Source organism: Aethalodelphis obliquidens, unplaced genomic scaffold, assembly GCF_003676395.1.
Source record: "Aethalodelphis obliquidens isolate GAN/ISIS:26980383/991018 unplaced genomic scaffold, ASM367639v1 scaffold8, whole genome shotgun sequence".
Lineage (NCBI taxonomy): Eukaryota > Metazoa > Chordata > Mammalia > Artiodactyla > Delphinidae > Aethalodelphis > Aethalodelphis obliquidens.
Genome location: NW_020837952.1, coordinates 46,133,937 through 46,139,936, shown reverse-complemented (window position 1 = coordinate 46,139,936; position 6,000 = coordinate 46,133,937).

Below are 6,000 nucleotides of genomic sequence, written 5' to 3'. Positions count from 1 at the left end.
TCCCAACATTCTCCTTTTCTAAATTCTACATAAATGCATGGCCCTAGTTACACACTTAAAGGAACATCTGAATTTGTTTGAGACCCATAGGCTCTGCTGCTACTCTAATGGTATGTTAAATGTCACGGTTTTGTGGTTGTTGTTTTGGAGTCTGAGACTCTTACAGGACACTCTAAGAGATGGTGAGGCCCATTTTGCAACCTTCAACTCATCACTCACTTTAAGGATTTATAAGAGGAGTCTAAGAGACCAACACAAACGATCGGAATAGAGAATTTTATTAGAGAGAGATTCGTTAGTGTGCTGTGCAATTTTTTCTTTCCATTGATAAGTGTGCTGTCACATTTCTCCTTTCTTTCCAGACATCTTTCCTCTTCACCTTATACCAAGTTAGGGTGGTTAAAAAGAACGTAACAGAGAGCTTGGCCTTTGTTCTCTGGAATTTGGGGGATGTAGGGACTATGCCTAACTCATGTATAAAGGCAAGAAACTCTAGCTTATTTGAATATTGAACATGGATGGATGGCCACAGTGAGAGCAAGCTAGACTCCACCATTGACAGGACAAAGGTATGTTTTACTTGAACTAGGCTGCATGGTGAGATGAGCCCAAAGAGACAATTTATTGTGGGCTGAACCTCTCTAAGTCAGAAGCTATCATCCAGACCACAGAACCATGTTTAAAATCCCCCAATGGGAAATCTTCATGCTAAATACAAAACTCCCCCATTAAAGAAATAATCATAATTTGGACATCTTTTGTGTGTGTGTGTGCCAGAGAACAACAAGACCATATTATAACTATAGATGCTTCCATGGAGAACAGGTATCATCCACAGTGCAGTGTAACTGGGGCTGGGGGCAGGGTTTTGGGATAAAGCCCAAGCCTCTGTGCTGCCTGATGATTTAAAATGTAAAGGGCAGGGGTATAACTCAAGGTATAAATAGTTCACAGAAAAGTAAATAGAAACCATGCTCAAAATAAAAGATATTTTAATTAAAACCATAATGAGTTTCTTTTTCCTCCAGATTGTCAAGGATTTTAAAATTTGTTAAGTGCAGAAGAGGCCTCATGGCTGGCCTAAAGGCCACATGTCTGGGTATCTAACATTTGTTCTGCTCCCACAGCAATAAGTTCATAAACGTTCTTGGCTTACGCAGTTTATATTAGCGTGAAGAGATTGATAAGTGGGAAGTTGGTTCTAGGTTTTGTGCTGTAGCGTCTTCATAAGCTTATGCAATGTATGGATGAGATTAATGAGTTCTGTTTTTTTTTTCTCTTTTTAAAAGTTTTTATTATGGAAATTGACAAAAAATACAATAAAAGTGAGATAATAAAATAATTACCTATCACCTAGCTTCAGTAATTATCAATATTTTGTCATTCAATGAGTTCTGTTTGATCCAGGCAAGGCTCTGTCCAGACGTGTTTTAGTCTCATGGTCATCAGGTTGGTGTGAAGGCGAGTGCCAAGCTTCCATGAGGTCTGATATGTCTCTCATTCACTCAGATATTACCATCCACGTGCGTGTACTCACTTGTGAGGGCTATAGCTCTGCTTCTCCCTAGATAATGTTGATAACCTTTTTGCTGTGAATCCTGACTCAGCTGATTTGTTTGATTTACTCAAGTGATGTCTGGTCTTTCTGTGTATCTGAACCTACTTGTCAAGATTTGTCAATACTGAGGTAAGCAACCTCATATTAGGTTGGAAAATTATAGGAAATAGACACTCTCACATTTTTCTGGTAGTATATAAATTGGTAGAACCCATATGGATTGGGAAACTACACATAATGATTTGCCTGGGATAGTTCCAATTTATATCTGTTGTGTCAGTGTAATTATCACTAGCACTCCTTTCACTATCAAAAAATTCCAGTTTGGATGATAAATTATATGGTTACCCTCTGGAGGATAATTAATAATTTTTAATATCTATTGAAATGATAAATGTCCCACTCCTTTGACCCAGAAATTCTACCTAGAGTCTTTTTTTCATACAGACATATTCTAACTTATGTGTAAAATGATACATATACAAAGTTATTCATCACAGCATTATTTGTAATGGCAAAAGATTGGAAACTACAATAATGTTAATTAACAGAGTCCCAATTAAATTATGATAATTCATAGAAAGAAGTACAATGGAGCTATTAAAAAAGAATGAGGAAGGTATACGTAGTAAACAGGGTGATTTCAAGACATATTATTAAGTTAAAAGTTCAAAATGACAAGATATCATGTATATTGTGCTACTATTTGAAAGGAAGAGAAAGAATACATGTACACACACAAATACAAACACATATCTGCTTAAAAGTCTCTGGAAGAAAATAATAACATTGGCTGTCTTTGGGGAAGAGAATCAGGTGCCTGAAGGATATGGGAGTGTGACAGAATTTTCACTATTTATGCTTTTACTTTTGGATTTTTGATCCACATGAGTGTTTAACTCTTCAAACACAAATAATGAAATTAAAAATCATATCTCAATGGAAAAAATAAATAACAGAGATAACCAGTATCTTAGTCAGTTTTGGTCTGCTATAATAAATATACCATACATAGACTGGGTGGATAAAACAGCAAATTTTTTTTTTCCTTACTGTTTTGGAGGCTGGGAAGTCCAAGATCAAGCTGCCGGCAGATCTACTGTTTGGTGAGAGTCCCCTTCCTGGTTTCCAGATAGCCATCTTCTCATTATATTACACATAGTGAAGAACAGAGAGAGAAGAAACAAACTCTCTCATGTCTTTTCTTATAAGGGCACTAATCCCACTCATGAGGCCTCTACCTTTATGACCTAATTATCTCCCAAAGTCTTCAGTTCCAAATACCATCACATTGAGGATTAAGCTTCAACATATAAATTTTGGGGGGACACAAATATTTCAGGTCATAACAATCAGCAAAGGAAAACAAATAGAGAGGATAACTTCTTAATCATAAGAAGAAAACTTGATCTATTCTTCTATAGAAAGGTTCAAAAGGAGGAAATGAAATAAAAGTGCAGGAAATAGAAAATATGAAATAAAATAGCAGAAGTAGGTCCTACCATAAAAGTTGTTATAATAAATGTAAATGGGTTAAACTTTCTAATAAAAAGATGGAATTATCGGATTAGATTAAAACACAAGATATGTATGTATACATACATACTTATAATCTATGTGTAAACGTTCGAATGTATTGTTTGTGTTCTACATCATTTTTGTCTGATTTATTAACTTCTGAAATGAGTATGTTAAAATATCTATATCTATCTATCTACCTATATCCAAGAAATAAAGAATACCTATTCTTTGCTAGCATGCCCGAACATTTACAAAAATTGACCACATGTGCTTGGCCACCAAGAAAGCTTCAATAAACTCCAAAAAATCACAATCATAAAGACTGGGCTCTTTAACCATGATGTAATTCAGTTAAAAATTAAGAAATGAAAGTTAAAAATATCTCAAGTACCTTGAATTAAATAGTAGATTACTAATAACCCTTGGATTATTGAGAAAATTATATTCAAAATTTAGAACCAAACAATAGTAAAAAACACTGACTGTATCAAATTAATGAGACACAGCCAAAGCAGTACTTAGAAACATTTCATTTTAAATGCATTTATCAGGAAAAAAAGAAGGAAAAAACAAATAAGTGTTCACCTCAAGAAGTTGGGAAAAGAACAACAAAACAAGCTCAAACAAAGGCATAATAAAGAAAAGTGGGGAGAAACAATGAAATAAATGACAACACAAAAAATAAAGAGGAGCAGTCTTATGTAATGCTGACTCACATTGGACAAGTATCTGGCAGGATAAGAGAAGATTCAAATAAACAAAATACAAAATGAAACAGGAAAAATAAATGTAGACACAATAGAACTTCACAAAATAAGAAAAGAATGTTTTGAACAATAATATGTTAGTTTTGTTGAGACCTTGACAGACTGAATTAATTTCTGAAAAAAATATAAAATGAGAAGAAACAGAAAACATAAATATGCCAATAATAGTTAAATAAGTTGAACTATAATCCATTACTTTTCCTGCCTCCCAAACTTTCAGGTCCAGTATATTTACAAGAGGTCCTACCCTACCAAATCTTCATGAAACAAATAATTTCTATCTTATAGGTTGTTCCAGAAATTATAAAAACAGGGAAAGTTGTACAACTCCTCGTGTAGGGCTACAGTAATCTTGATGTCAAAATAGGGTGATGATGGTACAAGTAATAAAATTGCAGTTTCGTTTCACTAATAAACAGAGATGGGAAAATCTTACATAAAACATAAGATAACCATATCTAATAGTGTAATAAAAATTAATATATCATAATTCAGGAAGGTTTATCCTAGTTTGTAAGAAGAGTTTAACATCTAAAAAAAATCTACCAATGTGATTCATCACATTAATAGACTAAAAGGAATACGTCACATAATTTTCTCAGTAGATGTAGAAAAAGCATTTGCTAAATTCATTGCTTTATGATAAAAATAAGCCTCAGCACACAGGGGGCAGAGAGGGTTTCATAAACCTGATGATAGTTATAACATCAAAAACATACATTTAGCATAATATTGATGGAGAAACTTTGGCTGCATTCATAACAAACTGGGACCTAGCATGTACGTCTACTCTTGACTACTCCTGTTTAACACAAGTGTCCCTAGCTTAGCCAATACATTCAGAGTTAAAGCAATTAATGTCTCAGCTGAAATATGGAAGAATAAGTGTGCATTAATAGACAAATAAACTTTGGGAAAAAATACAATCAAGAAGGGAGACTTGACAACCAGATATTAAGATATACTACCAAACCATATTGTAATAATAAATGCAGTATGATATGGGCGCAAGAGGAGACATAATGCAATAAACCAATGGAATAAAATTAAGCTTTAGAGAAAGACTCAGGTATAAATGGCAATTTCATCTCAACTCAGAAAATTCTGACCTAAAAATTGGGGAAAAGTCTTTGCCCATGTTATTGAAAAACTGACTCATGATATGGAGGGAGAAGAAAAAACAACTGGGTGATTACCATATCCCATATACAAGAGATACAGAAAGATTAAAGATCTGACTGTGAAAGAGAAAACTCTAAGGATGACAGAAGAAAGAAGAGAATATCTTAGCAACTTAGGGATGAGGAAAGACTTCTTAAAAAGACCCCAATAGCACAAACCACAACATTATTTTAAGATGGATTTTTATTACATCTGAATTATATTTTTTCTCAAGGAAAGACATCAGCTGACAGTTAACTGAGAATGATAGATTGGGAGATGGTATCTTTGTGACTTGAGAAAGGCATGAGGGTAATATCTAGACCATACAAATTATTCCTGCAAATCAAGACAAAAACCAGGAAACCCAACAGAAAAATAGGCAAAGTATTTGATAATGAACTATTGAAAGTATGGGAAATCTTGTGTGGCATGGTGTAGAAAGAGGTACTCAAACTCATTCGTTAGAGGAGGGATGCAAATTAAAAACAGCAAGAACATACCTTTTCTCACTGAGTAGACTGGCAAAGAATCAGACACTTGGAAAAAGCCAAATACTGAGGATACCCAGCAACAGGAACTCTTTTGCCCTACTTGTGGGAGTGTGGACTAGTACAAGCTGTTCAAAGGGGCAGTCTGGCAGTATTTTGTGAAATTAAGAACGCACGTTCCCCATGATTCAGGACCCTACCCTTCTATCCCAGAAAAATTCTCACACAGGTATATAAGCGGACAAGGATGAGGTTGCTTACTGCAGTATTGTTTGGGGTGGTGGAAAATTAGAGATAGCCTAGGTGTCCATCACTGGGGAATGGAGAAATCAAATGTGGTGGATACACATGGTGGAATACTCTACTCCAGTTAAAAGTACAAAGAACCAGTACATTCAGCAGCATGGCTACATCCTAAGAACATAGCTGAAAGAAAAAAGTTAGAAACCATGAAATCTATAGTACATGTATATACCATAGTAAATCTATACTACAACATCAC